Source organism: Oryctolagus cuniculus, chromosome 3, assembly GCF_051225735.1.
Source record: "Oryctolagus cuniculus isolate XC-2025 breed Fujian yellow rabbit chromosome 3, ASM5122573v1, whole genome shotgun sequence".
NCBI lineage: Eukaryota > Metazoa > Chordata > Mammalia > Lagomorpha > Leporidae > Oryctolagus > Oryctolagus cuniculus.
In genome coordinates, this window is record NC_142869.1 from 53,774,984 (window position 1) to 53,793,913 (window position 18,930).

Below are 18,930 nucleotides of genomic sequence, written 5' to 3' on the forward strand. Positions count from 1 at the left end.
ATTAGAGGTCAAACTCCAATATAGCTCAGTTATATATACTTACATTTGAATATATCTGGGGCCTCTACTATGCTATTCTGCCTCTTGCATTTCTTGCAGGGAATAAGAATACCAAAGACTATACATTTGAGGGCAGCATTGTGGTACAGCAGGTTAAGCCACTGCTGACTGTGATGCCAGCGTCCCGTATGGGTACTAGTTCATGTCCCAGCTGCTCCACTTCTGATTCAGCTTGCTGCTAATGGCCTGGGAAACTCAATGGAAGATGACCCAAGAATATGGATCCTTGCTACCCACATGGGAGAACCAGAAGTAGTTCCTGGCTCCTGGCTTCAGCCTGGCTCTGCCTTGGCTGTTGCAGCCACTTGGGACATGAACCAGTGGATGGAAGATCTCTCCCTCTGTCTCTTCCCTTTCTCTCTTTAACTCTGATTTCCAAATAAGTAAAAAATAAATCTTAAAAGAAGACCCTCATTTTAGGTATTAATAGTAGCAAATGCATTAACTATAGTTTTCTGCAAACTAAACCAGTAGTTGAAGAGTTATAAGAAGTGTTACACGAGTTTGATATTAAATTATAATGAATCACAGTAAGGTTTAGGTTCTCTTTTCAAATTCCTTTCAGTCTGAATATAACAAAAGGCAAGGCTTATATTGGTATTTGTATTAATACCTCTACTCATAATTGCTAATCATCTTCTTTTTTAAATATTTATTTAATTTGAAAGGTAGAATTATAAATGGAAAGAGAGAGAGCTGTTCCATCTGCTGGTTCACTCCCCAAATGGCTGCAACTGTTGGGATTAGGCCAGGCCAAAGCCAGGAGCCTGGAACTTCTGTGTCTCCCACATGGGTGCAGGGGCCCAAGCACTTAAGCTATCTTAGGGGTAGCAGGTAAAGCTGCCACCTGCAGTGCCAGCAACCCTATGGGCGCTGGTTCAAGTCCTGGCTGCTCCACTTCCAATCCAGCTCTCTGCTATGGCCTGGGGAAGCAGTGGAAGATGGACCAAATCCTTGGGCCCCTGCACCCATGTAAAAAGACCTGGAGGAAGCTCCTGGCTTCAGATTGGCACAGCTCCAGCCTCTCCTTCTCTCTCTGTGTAACTCTGACTTTTAAATACATACATTTTTTTTTAGAAAAGTAAAATGTTTGAATTAATAAAGCAATAAGAAGTCTAACTTGAAAGAGAACAGAATGTTAACTGCTGTTGAATTCCCTTACATTCTAGATCTAGGGCTTCTGAAGTTGGAAAACACACCCTGCTATAAAAGGAGCTCTTGACTCACTTTCAGGGGCTACAGGTAGCTCTGCTACTAACTAACTTTGGCAGGTTCTAATAATGTCCTTGAAATGTTTCTCCCTGGAGAAATCAAAGCTCAAATTAAACTGTTTCTTCCACCTTTAGTCTGCGATTGTACACTGCATATATCCTCCAGGATCTGTTCTTCTTTTCCTAGGCTATATCAGGACCGATGTAAGGTGTGTAGGGAAACTCTTGGACAGCCTTCTCCTTTTGGATTTAAATAAATTTATGCCCAAGTATTCATTTATTTGCCTTTCTTCCAAAATGCTTAGCTAGGAGACGTTTTGTGTTGGTCTTACAAGTAATGTATATCTTCTGAGAGAATATAGGCCATGGTTACACTTTATTTTGTAAAGCTTCTACTTTTGTTATCAAAAGCTATCAAACTTAAGGACTCGTTTAGTGGTAGGCTGAATGTGTAGTTACAGGTCTGCTGCCTGTTATAACCTGGTTTCATTCTGGGAGAAAGTGAAGCTTTCATTTCCTTTTCACTATTCAAAGGAGCTAGATTAAATTCCAAGAATGCCTAGGGCATTTACAACCTACTGCACTTCCTCCTCGTTTATTTTTACGATGGGAACACAATACAATTAATTACCACTGGTCATTGGACTAGAATGTAATGACCTGAAAGGATGACCTTGCTTCCTTCTCTTGTTGAATGACTATCTGCAGGAAGCTTTTCCAGAGTGCGTGTGTCTATGACCTGCTTAGCTCAGTTGTTGAGTATAGCCTGGGGTCAACAGTTGACCCAATGTGAGTGCCCTTAAATTCTCCCATTTCTGGTGACCTAATGAAAACTAAAATCAAATTGCACAAGGAAAGCACAAAAAATTCAAAATTGGTCCTTTGTAGCTATATAAGATTGTGTAGACTCCTACTTTGTTTCCATTTTAATAAACACCTTTTTAAAGGTTTCTGCAGATTTGGAGGAGAGGAAATACAATCAGCCCTGTAATCAAGAAAGACTTAGAAGAGGCATGTATCACATTCATTTGATCCCATTTACTGCCTGACATCAGCCATGTAACTCCCACATTTTATTCTGTGTTCACTAACATTTTGAACACTTTATATGAGACAAAAGGAGACATAATGAAAGAACTGAATGAGATGTTAACTGCATTGAGATTCTGTGAATGCACAGCTAAGTGTACCTGTTCAATAAAACTCATCGATGAGAAGCACAAGACAACACATTTGTCATTTATGACCACCTTTGTAAGTCTTTATGAAGTAGGCAGGCATATAGGTTAAAACTGATTAGGTTTGTGAGTTGGACGACCACACCTTTGCCACGCCCCTGTGTGACCTCTTGCCCCTACCTAGCCACACCTGGGTGCCCACCAACCAATCAGGTTAATTAACCACTCCCCTTTGGAAGTGGGTTAAAAGGCTGGGACACGGTGTGTCCAGCCCTTCTCTTCTTCCCTGGCCTCTTGCCACGAGGGGGCTTGCTGTAGCCCTGCACCTCCAGAGCGCGTGGCCTTCAGGCTACCAGCCCTAGGCTTCCTGGCCTAGATGCTCCTCCACGTGGCTGGTTCCTGGTGCTTGGTATGAACCCAGATTTTACCCCCCACCCCTTACATAACGCTCTCACTTTTCTATGCATCTTTCTCACTAAATAAAGGCTTAAAATGTACCATGCTGCCTTGTTTATCTGTGCCAGTATTTAGATTCTTCTCTAAATATTAGGCAAGAACCCTCTCAGGTTTATTAATATTGGGGATTTATTAGTAAGCATATTGTGATATTGTATAGCACCCCAAATTCTGGTAGCATATGTGGCACCCCAGATGGCGCTTCTGGGGAACTTTAAAGGGCCACATTGTGGTGTAGATTTTAGGGAGTCATTTCCGATTTCATTTACACTGGAGATGACTGAAAACAGTGTATTTGTTAAATATTCAACACAACAAATCTTACAAGAAAAGTTTAATATAAAAATTCCAGCTCCATGAGCTGGATGGGGCCCAAAGTAACATGCTTCAGTGATTTGATTACTGCCAGGGCTGTAAAGCAATAAACTTGAGCAAACTGATTTTCAATTTCCATTGTTGTCCAGTTTGGAGTAATCATCTATAAATTGACCGAAAGGATTGGTAGAATAATTAGGGAGCTAGAATAATTGGTAGAAAAATACATCAGAATATGAATTTGTTTAAAACAGTAAATAACCTCTGCCTCTCTTCTTAAATATCACCTTCACATGAAGCTAAGTGATCCATCTCCACCCCATAATCTTGCCCAGACTCCTTTTCCACTCATGCAAATAACTACTCACAACAAATGGCAATTACTTTAGAAGTTTAAAGGAAAAGTAGATGACGGGTGTCATTCATTGTCCCAGCTGCTGATAGGTCTGTTCATTTAATTCGTTAAATTCTTTGTTGACCTTACCATTTTAAAAACTTTGTTGTTGTTGTTACTTGTTAATTCCCTATAGAAAAGCCAGGGTTTACTGTTGTTTTATCTCAGCATATGGGATTTAGTAATATGCTCACTCCAAAGAGACTTCATCAAGTCAACAGAGGGAGATTTTCCTGTGTAAATCATTAACTTAGGTTTTGGTCTGTAGGGATTTGGTGCGTTTTGATATTTAGACAATAGAGTGAGGGACAGAAAATGCCGAGTTTTGAGCTCAGTTCACTTTCTAGCTGAGTTGCTTCAAGCAGTGAATATATTTTTCTTTTCTAGTTCTTTTCTGGTCCTTCAAGTCCACCTGCTCCTTTTTCATTGTAATTTGGTTTTTCCCTTGTTTTTCTTCCTTCATTCATGTATTTCCTTACTTCCAAAAAATATTTATTCTGTAGCCTATTACATATTATTCTCTTTTCTCAAGTTCTTGGAGATACTTCCTCGATTATAGTTTCTGTGGCTCTTGCTCATGACAAATTATTTCCTTATGTGTCTTAGACTTCAGAGATTGCTTTTATTACAGGAACTTCCTGAAGCCTTATTTGGGGGAAGTACTCTTCAGGATATTCTTTTGTTAGTTTCTGTTAGGCATCCTTGCCTATCCCATCCATAACCAAGTGGTCCACACAGAGATCTCTTTGCTCTCTCCCGGGGCCCCAGTGCAGACTCTTCCTAGTTAGAAAAAGTAACCCTAAGGGAAGGAGGGGAGTTAATAAAGGGCTAGCATGATTTTTATTAAGCCAGGACTGTTGTTTCAGTTTCCAGGATAAAGGTCCAAACTATCAGAAGTTAAATTTGGATACTGCACAGTAAGTTTAGTGAAGGCCAGGTATTCGAAGCCCAAAATCCAAGTTGGGTCTTATCGTTGATTGAGAACCATGGAAAGAGGCTTTCATCAAGCAGAGCATGAATGATGGTCAAGTAGGATACATAGCTTAAAGATTCCAGGACTTTCATCTGGAAACAAGACAAAGCAGACTGTGAAAAGGAACCAGGCCCTGGAAAGTGATCTTGATCAATCAGGACAAGTGGAGGATAGATCTCCAGCCAACAGCACAACAGTGAAAACTCCCCAAAAAGTTCTTGCCTTGGAGTGCAGAAATTTCAGGTACCTATGACACCCAAGCAAAATCTATCCAAATAAGTAAAACACCCATGAGTTTTCTAGGAAATCACCTGGCCCAGCTTGGGTACAAGAAGGGGTGACACAAACATCTAGGCTATAGGAAATTCAGTAGACAAATATAGCAAGGGAAAATGAATACCCAGGCACACAAGACAACTGAGGTGTAATTGTGAAGAAAGCCAATAAATGGACAACAGGCAAAAGTCTGGAGTTAGGAATGTCAAACCATAGTTTGAACGAGCATACACATGGTGTGCGTTGTGGTTCAGTGGGTTGAGCCACCGCCTCGGATGTCTGCATCCCAAGTGACATATTAGAGTGACAGTCTGGGTTCCAGCGAACCTGCTTCTGATCCAGCTTTCTGTTAATGCATTCTTGGAAACAACAGATGATGGTTCAAGTACTCGGGTCCCTGGCACCCATGAGAGACTTGGATGAGTTCTGGGCTCTTGGCTTCGGCCTTGCTCAGTCCTGGCTGTTGTGGACATTTAGGCAATGAACCAACAGATGGAAAAATCTCTTTCTCTCCCACTGTCTGTCACTCTGCCTTTCAAATAAAATGAACATAAACAATCATTTTCAAAAAGGAGCATACAGGTAGTGAACTATGGAAAGATACATTGAGCTAGTTAGAATTGCCTTTTGTAGAGCTGCCATTTATAGGTTACGCAAATTTTCTTCTCTTTGGTGATGGAGAAAGTGCCTCTAATGGCACTGCATTTATTCAGAAGCAGTTGAAGCTTCTTCACAAAAGAGCCAGGTATGATGAAAGTGGGAAAAGGAAAAATGTGAGACTCAGTTGGAAATGACATGTATAGTAATCATACTTTAATATGGGACACCTTTCTCAGTATGGATTAGAATGGCAATTAAATGAAAGAAAGTTGTAAACACTGAAATTTGGGCCCCCTATAGTTAAATCATGGGAAAAAAATGCTGGCAGTAACAAGGGTATTCTGTGGACAAAGGGAAACATCCCCTCCACCTTCGGAAGGTTTGATGGAACAAACTGACAGAGACTAAATAGGAGCACAAAGACTGCAACTGATTAAGGTGCAAGAGGGGAAGACCACAGCATGGGGGTGGGGGTAATCACAGGAGTGGGATTACCCACCTGCTTAATGTTGTTCAGAAACTCATATACTCCTTTATCCATATGGGATGGGGGAATGGAGGGATGTAGACAATTTCAGGGCATCTAAATGATTATTAGAACCACAAATGACCCCAGAAACAGATTCTTTGGAATTTGGATGGGCCCAAGGGAAGACATTCTCTAGAAAGTTGTCCAGTTGTAATTACAACCTTCAGTTATCTGAGATGGATAATGGGATCAAGGGGAGGAAGGAAAAACAATTGCTCCCTTTGGCACTGATCTTACTACAGGTAAAGGGCATTCCAGAGAGCCATCTTCCTGTGTTTGTGGGGAGAAGAGCAAGAAGGCTTAGAGGGACCTTGCTTCTGAGCCTACTTTTAATGCCTAGAACTTTCTTTAGATCAAACTGTTGTGTCTCCCAAAACTTAACATATTTGGGGGTATCATTTTACTGAGCCCTGATAATAATCACAAAGCATTTCCAAGCTAAAAAAGGCATGTTGTGTGTCTGTTTTGTGCAGCTATAACAAGACATCTGAGATCATACCATTTATAAAGAACCAAACTTACTTTCTCACAGTCCCAGAGGCTCAGAAGTCTGGGATTGCTGATGGACGGTGCCTTGTCTGGTGACGTACTGGTCTCTGCTTCCAAGATGGTCTGGAGAGGAAGAACGCTGTGGCAGAGGCGAAGGGCAAGTGCACTCAACAAAGGCTTTGTGAAACCTCTTTTATAAGGGACTTAATCACATCCACCAGGAAGTAGCCTAATCATGAGGTCCCACCTCTTCATCCTGCCACACTGGCAACACCTGAATTTTGGAGAGGCTGCATCCAATCCAAAGCACTGCATTAACTGGAGATTATTTACACAATTCTAGATTTTATCAGTTTTAAATTGTGCTTAGGCACTTAACACTCAACAACAAAAATAACAGCGGCTTAAACAACCAAGAGAAGTTTGTCGGGAAAGCGCTGTGGCGTAGCAGGTAAAGCTGCAGCCTGCAGTGCCAGCAACACCATATGGGCACCCATTCAACTCCCTGCTAATGTGTTTGGGAAAGCAGTAGAAGATGACCTAAGTACTAGGGCCCCTGTACCCACGTGGGAGACTTAGCAGAAGCTCCAGGATCCTACCTTCAGATGGGTACAACTGTGGCTTTTGTGGTCATTTGGGGAGTGAACCACCGGATGGGAGACCTCTCTCTCTCTGCCTCTGCCTCACTGTAACTCTGCCTTTCAAATAAATAAATACATCTTTAAAAAGAGAGAGAGGGGTCGGCACTGTGGTGTAGCAGGCAAAGCCACCACCTGCAGTGCCAGCATCCCATATGGGCGCTGGTTCAAGTCCTGGCTGCTCCACTTCCGATCCAGCTCTCTGCTGTGGCCTGGGAAAGCAATAGAAGATGGTCCAAGTCCTTGGGCCCCTGCACCCACATGGGAGACCCGAAGAAGCTCCTGGCTTCTGGCTTCAGATCAGTGCTGCTCCAGCCGTTGTGGCCATTTGGGAAGTAAACTAGCAGATGGAAGAGTTCGCTTGCGCTCTCAATCTCTCTCTCTCTCTCTCTCTCTCTCTCTCTCTCTCTCCTTCTGCCTCTGCCTCTCTAACTCTGTCTTTCAAAAGAAATAAATAAATTTTTAAAGAGAGAGAGAGGCCAGCGCCGTGGCTCACTAGGCTAATACTCCGCCTGCGGCGCCAGCACCCCGGGTTCTAGTCCCGGTCGGGGTGCCGGATTCTGTCCTGGTTGCTCCTCTTCCAGTACAGCTCTCTGCTGTGGCCTAGGGAGGCAGTGGAGGATGGCCCAAGTCCTTGGGCCCTGCACCTGCATGGGAGGCCAGGGGGAGGTGCCTGGCTCCTGGCTTCAGATTGGCGCAACGCACCAGCCTAAGCGGCCATTTGGGGGGTGAACCAATGCAAAAAGGAAGACCTTTCTCTCTCTCTCTCTCTCTCTCTCTCTCTCTCTCTCTCTCTCTCTAACTCTGCCTGTCAGAGTTAGTCAGGCAGAGTTAGAGAGAGAGAGAGAGAGTTGTTTGTCTTTTTTCTCCGAGAATATAGACCCAGTGCAGGTGGACCTTTTCCACAGTGATCAGCCTCCCAGGCTCTTTACATCCACAATCTGCAAAATTGGCTTAGATTGCTGTCAGTGCTCAGGCCCTCACATCCATGATCCAAGCAAGAAGTAAGAAAAAGATAAGGAAAAAAAAAGGTACATGTTAAAAGCATATCACCTTTAGAAAGGGTTACACCAGAAGTACCTCTTTTAATTAAAATTAAGTTGTGGAGAAAGTAGCAGATGCTCCAAAAATAGTGAATTAAATATGATCAAAGCTTATTTCTCCACAGAGTTAAGCAGTCTAGGGTAGATGGGGCAGCCCTGCTCTGCAACTCCCTCAGGAACCCAGGCTCCTTCTTTCTTGTTTATCTCTTCATAATGGAGTACCCATAATGGAGTACCTGGGTTCAAGTCCTGATTCTGTTCGCAATTCCAGTTCCCTGCTATTGTGCACCCTGGGAGGCAGTAGGTATTAGCTTAAGTATCCGGGTCCTTGCTACTTATATGGGAGAAATGGACTGAGTTTCTGATGCCTGGGTGCAGCCCTGCCCCAGTCTTGGGTTTGGGGACATTTGGGGAGTGAACCAGCAGATGACAGATCTCTGTCTATTCATTGTGTCTCTGCCTTTCAAACAAATAAAAAAGAGAAGATAAATCAACTCTATTCTACCCCTAAAATATGGTTAAAATCTACATTGCAATTTTTCTGTTTCTATCTGGTATGTACCCACATCTTTGGTCCATGTGTTACAGCCACACAGCCCTTCTCCCGGGACCTCTGTGGCATTGTGCCCTCTTCCCCCACAGGGTTCTCTCCTCCACTAGTACACAGCCACCCTTTATTCAGGTCTACTCATAAAGAAGGCTCTGCTGTGCCATCCTTCACTGAGCCACTTCTCCTACCATAGGCTTTCATGGATAGGACCACTCACCTAGGGCTGGCATTGTGGCACAGTGGGTTAAGTCACTGCTTGTGACACCTGCATCCTATAACCCAAGTAGTTGAACCCCTACCACCCTTGTAGGAGACCTGGATAGAGTTCTAGACTCCTGGCTTTGGCCTGACCCAGCCCCAGTCATTGTGGCCAGTAACAATTGAGGAACAACCAGCGGATGAAAGATCTCTGTCTGTCTCCTCCTTTCTCTCTCTCTCTCCTCTAACTGTGCCTTTCAAATAAATAAATGAATGTATTTTTAAAGAAACACCTCAGTTGTAAGTTGTCACTTATTTGTATAATATACAGACTGACAGCATTGCACTCCATTGTGTGGTTTAATACCTGGTATATGATAAGCAAGCAATAAATATTTACTAAATTAATGACCATGCAGAGGACATACTGACAGGAAGAGAACCTGGATAGAACACATGAGAAGACAAAGTTTCTGGAAGAAGTCTTCTAAAGATAAAAGATACATGGATTTGTGGCTACATGGATGCATGGACAATTTTCCAGAATTGTCATTGCTATGAGCAATTACAAATTGAAAGATACATTTTCTTGTAGCTATACATGACCGTTCTGTTCTTTCCTTCCCTAGATAAGATTTTCCCACCAAAGTAGTAGATTTCGCTCCTTATTTCAATTAATGATTAATAGAATTATGCAGCCTATGCCTTACCCTGGTCTCCCCCTCTGTCTGCTGCATCTTATGACATATATCAGTGATCACAATCCAGCTGGAGTCTTCTAAAGCATGGCCAACATTTACTGGGGGACAACATTTCTTACCACTTCATGGTTTGGCCACTCATGAGTTATATGACCTTGGGAAATTTAATTGACCTATGCTCCATCTTCCTGATATGTAAAGTGGGATAATATTTTTTTTTTTTTGACAGGCAGAGTGGACAGTGAGAGAGAGACAGAGAGAAAGGTCTTCCTTTGCCGTTGGATCACCCTCCAATGGCTGCCGCTGCAGCCGGCGCACCGCGCTGATCCGATGGCAGGAGCCAGGATCCAGGTGCTTTTCCTGGTCTCCCATGGGGTGCAGGGCCCAAGCACCTGGGCCATCCTCCACTGCACTCCCTGGCCATAGCAGAGAGCTGGCCTGGAAGAGGGGCAACCGGGACAGAATCCGGCGCCCCAACCGGGACTAGAACCCGGTGTGCCAGCGCCGCATGGTGGAGGATTAGCCTATTGAGCCACGGCGCCGGCTTAAGTGGGATAATATTAAACCCATATGTCAGGGTTGTTTAAAGGGTTATGTGAGGTAATCAATGTAAAACTTTTAGCCGGGACTGTTTCATTTAAAAAAATGTTAATATAAAGAGAGCAGATTTTATGCATTCCATAGGGACAGTTCCAAGAAGACAACCATACTACCATACTTACCTTACTCCCCTGTGTCCCCTCCAATCCCCTCCCTCCCTCCTCTCTCTTCATCAGTTTTTGCAAAAATATAATTTTAATCCACTCTGTATTCACAGGCTTAATTCACCACTACATGGACTGTCCCCTAATGTGCATTGAACAAATGACAATTATTACTTGCCCACAGAACATAACAGTAGAAGACCTTATTTACCATGAATAGGCAAGACTCTACCTCAATATAAACCACACAAGACAACTGCTGAGAGGAAGGACTATAGTAGCGGTGGCAGTGAAAGGGGAGAGGGGCTGCTGTGTGACAGCAGGTTAAGCCAATGCTTGCTATGCAGACATCCCATATCAGGGTGCCAGTTTGAGCCCCAGCTGCTCTGCTTCTGATCTAATTCCCCACTAATCCACTTGGGAAAGCAGTGGATAGTAGCCTAAGTGCATGAGTCCCTGCTACCCAATTGGGAGACCTTGATGGCATTCTGGGCTCCTAGTTTGGCCTGGCTCAGCCTCAGCTGCTGCAGCCATTTAGGGTATGAACGAGCTGATTGAAGCTCTCTGTCTGTGTGTATCTCTCCCTATCTCTTATTGTCGCTCTGCTTTTCAAATAAACAAATAAATAGTTCTTAAAAAACAAAAAAAGACAAGGGAGGAAAAGTGGAGAGAAAGGGTTTCCAAGGTCCCGCAGTCAGTAGGTAGCAGCACTATGAGGTGTGGGAAGGTAGAAGAAGGTAACCAAGAGTTTCAGCCACACTGGCTCCTGAGGTCCATCTAAGGTCTTGTAGATGGTAGAGAAAATCTGACACAAGAATTTCCTCTCAGAGGAAGAAATAACCCTGGCTGTAACCAACTGACTCATGGATTCTGGAGAAGAAAAATCATTGACTCAAGTGATTAGAGAGAAAGGGAATTTCCTTAATGTCTACATACTGAATTAGACACTGTTTGCCTAAAATAAAACTTAACACTCTTGCATATTGTTTGAGACCAAAACAAAACACAAAAAGCAAACAAAAGTCCTCAAACACTGGGAGTGGGTGTTTAGTCTAGTATTTAAGGTGCCATATCCCACATCAGAGTGGCTAGATTGGGTTCCCCAGCTCTGGCTCCTCACTCAAGCTTCCTAAAATACAAAACCTGGGAGGCAGTGGTAATGAGTCAAGTAATTGGGTTCTTGTTCCTGACATGGGAGACCTGCATTAAGATCACAGCTCTCATCTTCAGCCTGGGTCAGCCTTAGGCTGACCAAGCATTTGGGGAGTGAACCAGTGGATGAGAGCACTCTGACTCTCAAAACAAATCAAAAACCCTCAAAAATAGATTTCAGGAAGGAATATATTGACTTACAAAACAGAAACATCTAGCTGTAGGAAGCTGTATACTTCTATCTATCTCTTAGCTGAACAATATTCTCTGTATTAGAATTCATGTGCAATATGAAAGACATCCAAAGAGTTCATAGAAAATTCATATCAGTGGATCTGGCACTGTGGCACAGCAGGTTAAAGCCCTGGCCTGCAGCACTGGCATCCTATATGGGCATTGGCTCAAGTCTTAGCTGCTCCACTTCCAATCCAACTCCTTGATAATGTGCCTGGGAAAGCAGTAGCAGAACGTCCAAGTCCTTGGGCCCCTGTGGGAGACCCAGAAGAAGCTCCTGGCTCTTGGCTTCAGCCTAGCCCAGCCCCAGTCATTGCGACCATTTGGGGAATGAACCAGCAGATGAAAGACCTCTCTCCCTGTCCCTACCTCTCTCTGTAACTCAACTTTTCAAATAAATAAAAATAAATCTTAAAAAAAAAAGAAAAAAGAAAATTCACATCATTTAATGCCATTTTCCACGAATTTCTGAATATTCCTTGTATGTGCAGGCTTCATTCTAAGACTTCTCCTGGTGACAAGAAAGCTGCAATAGCCCTGTCTTTACAATTTTTCTGATTCAAGCCCAGCAGGAAAGTAGTCAGCCACCATGATGGCTCCAACACAGTCAGAGTCATTAGCATAGTGGACCTGCTTGTGAATTAGTAACAGACCCTGAATAAAATGATGCTCTCTTTGGCCTATTATCAAAATAGAATTAGCTGCATGGGAACTAGATGAACTGAGAGTGGGGACGGAATCAACCTCCAAGCCAACTGTGGGTTGTGGAATTAGAGGACATAGATGCTGAGCAATCTACACTTCCTATGATTTTACCTTGCCATGTGCCATAGGATGAAATCCTACTAAACACGTAATTATTTTACACTGCAGTTTAAATAGTCTTAGCAATACAAGACTATGCTACTCATTCACTTGATGCAGGATGTTTTCCGTGCCCATCTTTATGTATGTAACCTGCCCTATCTCCCCACTATACTGCAAAGTGCTAAAAGGCGGTGAGTCCAGCTGAAATCCCTACATAATGTTAGTCTCAATAAGTGATTTTGTTCAGTGATTCATTTGCTTCATGCTTCTGTTTCCATCAAGATCTGACATATCAGAAGCATCTGAGCTTCCACTGGCTTCAAAACAGGAATTATAATTTTTTGGCAATTATGAAATCACTGTAACTCGTGTTCTTTACAAATGCATTTTGAACAGCATCCTGCTGACTGGAAATATGTATATAATCCCTCAGCAGACCAATTGCTCATTCAACAATATTTATTTCAAATAGAAACAAAATTTCAAGTAATTAAAGTTGATAATTTACCAATTTGTTTAAAGCTGATAGGACAATTCTCTCATTTTTTAAACATAGACAGTTTTCCCAAAACAGGACAGTGAATTGTTTTTCCCTTTTCACTTGTATCTAAGGTGTAAATTTGTCTATTTAATTGCTGAGAAGTATCCATTCAAATCTAAGGCACTGAATCCGAGCTCTGGTCCTACAGGCAAAGGTGTATTGTATGTATGTGTGTGTGTGTGTGTGCATGTGCATTTGAGAGACTCAGGGACATCAGAGACAGAGGCAGAGAATGACAGAAATTGTCCACTGGCGTGGGGAACTTGGAATTCACATGATACAAGAAAGTACCAAGGTGTAAAATCAGAGACAAATCCTAGGGAAGTGGAAATAGCAAGTAAAATAATAGGAAGTATTTGTGTTACCTAGATAGCACTTACTAGGCATTAAACACTATGGGAGAGCTTTACACAGGAAAGTGTGCATCTACCTCCCTTGCACTAGTCCTCGCATGTGGTATGTGCTAAAAAGTGACAGCTATCACAATCATCATCATCCTTCCAGAGATAGATTCAAACACTGGCTTTGCCATTTACTGGCTGTAGGATTCTTTAATCTCCTTAAACATTGGTATGTCAATTGTTAAAATGGGGGTAATAAGAATAACCATTGTAATAGTTGTTAAAAAGATTTATGAGATTTATTAATAAAGGCTCTTTTAAGAGGCTAGTAGTAGTTGCTCCCACATAAAATTTTTGTGAGGAAGTAAGAAATTCTGAAATGTAAAGCATCCAGCATGATAGCTGGCATATATTCAAGCCTTAATAAATGCTGGTTGTCATTACTATAGTTATACTACTACCACAATTATACTAGGTAAATTCTTGATGGTCACCTCTCCATTCATTAAGTGTTCTTTTGAAGAATCTTCACAAACTCATCTCTCTTAGAAAACTGGATAAATAATAGAGAAGCAGATGTAGATATATGCTTTTTACTTTAAAAAGATTTATTATTTATTTGCAAGGCAGAATGAAAGAGAGAGGAAGAGACATACAGAGACAGGTCTTCCACCTGTTGGTTCACTCCCCAAATGCCCACAATATCTGGGCAGGAACTCAAGTACTTGAGCCATCATCTGCTGCCTCCCAGGCACATTAGCAGGAAGCTGGATAGGAAGCAGGGTAGCGAGACTCAAACCAGCACTCCAATTTTGAAGTGTATATCCAAGCGGCAGCTTAGCCTTCTGTGCCACAACACCAGCCCTGCATAGATATTTTTTATATTTATTTATTGTTATTTATTTTTTGACAGGCAGAGTGGACAGTGAGAGAAAGAGACAGAGAGATGGAGAGAAAGGTCTTCCTTTGCCATTGGTTCACCCTCCAATGGCCGCCACGGCTGGCGCGCTGCGGCTGGCTCACCACGCTGATCCGATGGCAGGAGCCAGGTACTTATCCTGGTCTCCCATGGGATGCAGGGCCCAAGCACTTGGGCCATCCTCCACTGCACTCCCAGGCCACAGCAGAGAGCTGGCCTGGAAGAGGGGCAACCGGGACAGAATCCGGCACCCCGACCGGGACTAGAATCCGGTGTGCCGGCGCTGCAAGGCGGAGGATTAGCCTAGTGAGCCGCGGCGCCGGCCTGCATATAGATATTTAAAAATGTAAACTGAAGAGATCTAGAGGGTTGTTTGCTATGTGCATTAGGAACTTAGAGATGTTTAGAATCACACTGAGTTATTACTTGAGTTATTACATGAGACATATCATAACAAGGGAGAAGGGAGCACTAATGAGCCTTACTAGGTATTTGCTCATAGCAGACAGAAAGAGTAAGAGGAGCCAGGACAGGGCACACAGGGAGAGTTTAATATCTGGAGTAGATCCAGAATGATGCCAGTCACAGTACCAAGGAAGGAGAAAATTACAGGAAAGAGAGGAGTGTTCAGTAGTTCTAACTGGTACATAATGGTCTGAGAAAAAATTGCAGGCTCCGCCAATTATGGAGTAATTTGTGACCTTTGAGAGAACAGTTTAGAAAAAGAACCAAGGGTAGAATCAAAATTCCAAGGAACTGAGGAATGAGTGAGTGGAGGAAAAATGGGAGCTCTGATGGCAACCTACTTTTGAAAGATGTTTTCCAAAGAAGAGCAGGAAGAACACAGGGCAGTAACTGAGAGGGCATTAAGGCCAGAGGAAAGATCTTTGTAAGGAGGGAGAATATTTTCAGGAACTTAGGGAGAGGAAATGAAAACACTATTAAGAGACATCCGTGGTGCCGGCGCCGCGGCTCACTAGGCTAATCCTCCACCTTGCGGTGCCGGCACACCAGGTTCTAGTCCCGGTCGGGGCGCCGGATTCTGTCCCGGTTGCCCCTCTTCCAGGCCAGCTCTCTGCTGTGGCCAGGGAGTGCAGTGGAGGATGGCCCAAATGCTTGGGCCCTGCATCCCATGGGAGACCAGGATAAGTACCTGGCTCCTGCCATCAGATCAGCGCAGTGCGCTGGCTGCAGCGCGCCAGCCACAACCAACGGCAAAGGAAGACCTTTCTCTCTGTCTCTCTCTCTCACTGTCCACTCTGCCTGTCAAAAAAAAAAAAAAAAAAAAAAAAAAAAAAAAAAAAAAAAAGACATCCGTGGTAGAATAAGATCCTAGGGAAGAATGGGAAGAGTAACTAGGTTGAGCCTCACATCTTCATCAAAGACAAGAGTAAAGGAAAGGGTTGGGCAGACCAAGATTACCAACATGTTGAGATAGAGCAAATGAAATTAGCATACAAGGTCTATACTATACTATAAGACGTCTGTATCTTACTGGTAAATAAAAAAGTGACTAGTAATTTCTGAGAGATTTCAGGAACAGAGTGGGAGCTGAAAGACAGGGGAGCCATATGTGAGGCTGAGTACTGACTGGCTGAATACAATAATTTCTGGACAGTAATGAGAGCTGAGTTGAAATTACATATACTAATTGCTGGTAGACCCAATTTCTCCAGCATGGCTAAATGTCCTAAGAGGGAGTGAGAACATTTATTTTCCATTCTTTTTAACTTCAAAATGCTAAGACAGAAATAATCAATGATAAAAATGGCAAGGGATGTTGTGTGGTGGTTAAAAGTAAAAAAAAAAAAAGTGTATTACTGACACAGCTTGGTGTATTACTGATGTGACAAATGAGCCTAGAAAAGAGAGGGTGAATGATGTGACAGATTAGCCTAGAAAAGAGAAATTTCAAGAAACAAACACAATTGAGGTTAAAAATATGTTCAGAGTTATAAAGAAATGGAGGATTTGGAATTGAAGTGAGAATGTGTCTGGGGTCAGTATCTTAGAAATGAAGCAACATCAAGCAAGAAGAAATCTAGGTTATGCAAGAAGCCTTCAGGAGTGCAGATTCTGCTTCATGCAGTCCAGGAAGCAGTGGGAAAGGCTATGTAGGAGTAGAGCCCAGTGGGTCTGCACATCACCTTTGTGGTCAGAGAGGCCATGCTCCAACTCCCAGCCATGCTGCTCTCCAGTTGGTGACCTGTGCAAGTTATTAAAACCTTTCCATGTCTGTTATCTGATCCATAAAAATGCAGGTTTACTAGTTCCCGCTTTTAGGACTGCTGTGATGGTTAAATGGGATAGCATCTGTCAAGTGTATCACATTTGATACCCAATAAAGAATCAAAGTAGGGGCTGGTGCTGTGGTGTCACGGGTAAAGCCACCGCCAGCAGTGCTAGCATCCCATATGGGCACCGGTTTTAGTCCCACTGCTCTTCTTCCAATCCAGCTCTCTGCTGTGGCCTGGGAAAGTGGTAGAAGATGGCCCAAGTCCTTGGGCCCCTGCACCCATGTGGGAGACCTGGAGGAAGCTCCTGGCTCCTGGCTTCGGATCAGCGCAGCTTTGGCCGTTGTGGCCATTTGGGGAGTGAACCAATGGAAGGAAGACCTTTCTTTCTGTCTCTCCTTCTCACTGTCTGTAACTCTACCTCTCAAATAAATAAATAAAATCTTAAAAAAATATTGTAGATATTTTAAAATGACATTACTACTTTTTACCATTTAAAAAAATTATTTATTTAAATGGCAGAGTGCTACACACATGGAGAGAGAGAGAGAGAGAGAGAGAGATCCTTCAAACCATTGATTTACTACCCAAATAGCAGCAGCAGCCAGAGCTCGTCCATGCTGAAGCCGGGTGCTCAGAAATCTATCTGGGTCTCCCACACAGGTGGCAGGGACTCAAGTACCTGGGTCATCACCCATGGCTTTCCCAGGTGCATTATCAGGAAGCTGGATCAGGGACCAGAGAAGCAGAGACTTGAACTGGTGCTTAATATGGGATGTGAGCTTGCCTCACTGAGCCCTAACACCCATTTCACAATTTTATACTCTTATTAACTATATACATAAATAAATATATATATATAAAATAAATAGCTCCCTACCTTCTATTTACTTTTTAGGCAAATAAAAAAGGCACTTCATTGCATTTCTAGGGTGCATTTTCCTTGTTACAATTAATTATCTTCCCAAAGATTTGTGGATTATTTGCATTTTTATGAATTTCCTACTCATAACTTTTTATTATTTTTCTATTGAGTTGTCATGTTTTCTTTTTAAAATTTTGTCGTGTGTGTGTGTGTGTGTGTGTGTGTGTGAAAGAGAGAGAGAGAGAGGGAGAGGAGAGAGAGAGAGAGATCGTGGTCCCACCCTCATCTACTGGTTCACTCCCCAAATGCAGGGAGGTGGGGGTAAGGATTGGAAGCCAGGTGTTGAAAACTTGATCCAGGTCTCCCAGGTGGGTGACAGGAATCTGATTACTTAAGCCATCACTCCTGCCTCCCAGGGTCCGTATTAGCCGGTGTGAGCTGGAGGCAGGCACAGAACGCAGCCATCCCATATGGGACATGAGCATCCCAAACCAAAGCTCAATGGCTAGGCCCAATGCTCACCTCTGTGTCTTATTAACTTGTAGAAATTCTCCATAAAGCCTGGATACTAATCATTGATTTCTGTCTTTGTTTCTAGCTTGGTTGAAGATGTCTGTTATTGGAAACAACTTTGAGATTGCACAGAAGTTTTTGCACCATTGGATTCTTAGCCTGCTTTATTGGCAGGAACTGGTTGTCAACCCACCAAAGTCAGTTACAAAAAGCTCTCTACACAGTGTCTTGTAAACAATAATGAGATTATGCATCAATTGGTCAAATAGTAGAGTTATTCAAAAAGCTGTGGGAAATGGAATTAAAAGATGAGTTCATTTTGATGGAAAAAAATTGGAATCCTCATATATTTCTACCCATGAGTTTTGTTGCCATGACTGAAATTCCCCACCTTAGTCACCGCTGAGGGACTTTCCAGGAAGTTCGATCCTAACTGGGTAAAAGGTGTTATTATCTTGTTGAGACAGAATATTAGCCTATTAACACATTACCAGTGATTACAGTCTTTGATTAAAGAATTCTCCATTCCTTTTTTCTGAGTTGAGGATTAATGGTAGGGAATGAGGAACGCAGATAGAATAAGAAATGTTTGAGACACAGTACAAATATCAAGTTACTGAAGAATTTTTACCGAGGACTTTGAGCTGAAAGAAGGAAGCTTCAAATTTTCTCTTTCTCAGGAAGAAATAAAAGGGAATGCTATCAAAACCAACTTTGACTTTCCCCCTCAGTCTAATGTTCTTTATTCTGGGCTACATGATATTAATATAAAAATGTCAGAGTCTTCCACTGAGATTAAATTATTATAGTAACCTTAAATAAGCTGCTCTATAGCTATGATTCAATAGGTTCTTTCCAACATTCCTCATGAAAGAGTCCTGTGATACAGAAAGTCATTTGAAATTTAAAATGAGAGATTTACAAATGAAGTGGCATAAAACGCATGTGCTTTCCCATGTATGTTGGAGGAATTTAGTCTATCTTTGTAAGTGATTTTAATCTCAGAGAA

At 42.6% G+C, this 18,930-nt stretch overlaps 1 protein-coding gene across 2 annotated transcripts in view; it reads right to left on the bottom strand.

The window, feature by feature from the left end:
• The window catches only part of ITGAV (integrin subunit alpha V), a 135,495-nt gene extending 128,812 nt beyond the window's left edge, over positions 1–6,683 (bottom strand). Inside the window, exon 1 of one of the 2 annotated variants that reach the window (XM_089329030.1) lies at positions 6,515–6,683. The gene's annotated coding sequence lies outside the window, so the exon portion shown is untranslated. The remainder of the gene's footprint in view (positions 1–6,514) is intronic. The other variant, XM_089329032.1, reaches the window with a different exon arrangement.
• Positions 6,684–18,930: the final 12,247 nt, after the last annotated feature.